The sequence below is a fragment of the Theropithecus gelada genome, chromosome 4 (assembly GCF_003255815.1).
Source record: "Theropithecus gelada isolate Dixy chromosome 4, Tgel_1.0, whole genome shotgun sequence".
Lineage (NCBI taxonomy): Eukaryota > Metazoa > Chordata > Mammalia > Primates > Cercopithecidae > Theropithecus > Theropithecus gelada.
The window spans coordinates 77694474-77696295 of NC_037671.1; positions in this window are offsets into that span (position 1 = coordinate 77694474).

A 1822-nucleotide genomic window follows, 5' to 3' on the forward strand; every position below is an offset into this window, starting at 1 on the left:
TATGCCCAGTGCTGCCAGTAAAATAGGCCCTAGGTGAGAGGGAGGAGTTGGCCTTGATGGTCAGCTCCACTAGGCCATCTGCACACTGATCTACTGACTTTCACAAAGAATAACAAGGAATGAGGACTGGAACCTGGAAGGGAAGCACCCTCCTGCCATCATCCCCTCAACAATGTCCCTCTAGCACCCTCTGTTGATAAAGCTTAGCATCAAGCCAGCTGGAGAAAAAATATTTACCAGGTTCAGCTCCAGTATCACAAAGCAGTGTGCAGAATGGTAGTTGGAGCTGAAAGACAATACATTGAAAACTGATATATAGGTGTAAGATTTTTCTGGTGATTCAGCTTCATTTAATGATATAAAGGAACAAAAACTTAGCATATCCTTGTAATCTAAACATCAAGTCTTAGCAGAGCTTTTGACAGACTATAGCAAATGGATGACATAAATGACTCCAATCCTTCCTTCCTCCCTTTACCCATATCTTTTGCCACATGCCTTTGCAGTTCTGACCCCTAAAAAAGCAGGGTCCACTTCCTTACCTTTTGAATTTGGAAAGCTCTCCTGTTCTTGGATGGTTTTGCAACTTGCTCAAGCCAATGTTATCAGACGTGATGCAAGCAGAAGCCTGAAATTTTATTTATATGTCTCTGCCTACCTATTGCCCACTGCCATTGTCATGAAAACATGTCCAGTTTGACCTACTGGAGGACATAAGACACATGGAGTGAAACCAAGTCATCCAATTTTGCAAGAATGACTAGATCAACCAACAGCCTGCTGGCACACAGTCATGGAAGCAAGCCCAGCCAAGAACAGCAGAGCTGCCTAGCTGACAGATACATGAGCAAGCCCTGTCATGACCAGACTAGATGAGGGGAACTCCAGAGTATAAGCTGAATAAATGTTTACTGTTGTATACTACACAGATGTTTTGTTTATTACACAGTATTACAATAACAACACTAATTCGTGTAACTAATACACTTTCCTTCTATATATTAATAGATGAAAGCAACATGATTTGTATACCACACAGGTTTATGGGTAGCAGATGTTTTACTATGAAAGCTCAGATTCCTTCTTATTTTCCCACATTAAAAATATCCAACCTCAGCTTCTAGGTAATGGTTAGGTATACTGTAAGTCAGGGTGAAAACTTTTCCCAGGACCATCTTTGGAGTTGCTAGACATGAGCATGAGTAAACTGCTAATGAATCTGTTAAGGCATAAAAGAGGACCCTAGCATTTGCAGGCTAGAGGAGTGGTTTCTTTCATCCTTAATACCTCCAGCTTAGAAGTCCTCAGCACATTCATAGAGACGTCCAAACTTACCTACATCAGCAGCTTAGCCCACCACCATCTACTCTATCTAAAAAGGTCCACCACAACACAAAATCTACATAAGAGCAAAACATAAAAGCTTTTCTTCTTCAGTGCACTTCTACTAGGTCATTCCAAGAACCCTACTCTGAATAAAGGCATTTTCCTGATAAGGTACTCAAGATCCCCGTGCCATACCCTGTCAGCCTCCTGTAGCCTGCCATCCTTCATCTTTCTCCCAACCCTGATTTATCTCTATCCTACCATACATCAAACCTGCTCTCAGATGCGAGCTTCCATGAGACTCACATTCACTGAGATTACAGTGACTGATAACTGAGGGGCAATTGAAGCTTACCAGGGAAAGGGTTTAAGTGTAAAAGACAGAATGGCAGACATCAGTAGTAGAATAGGAAGGAAGGTGGGGAGCGTAGCCGGAGGCAGGGCCAGCTTCATGGGTGGGAGACATGTATAGTCAAACAGTGCCCTGCACCTATAA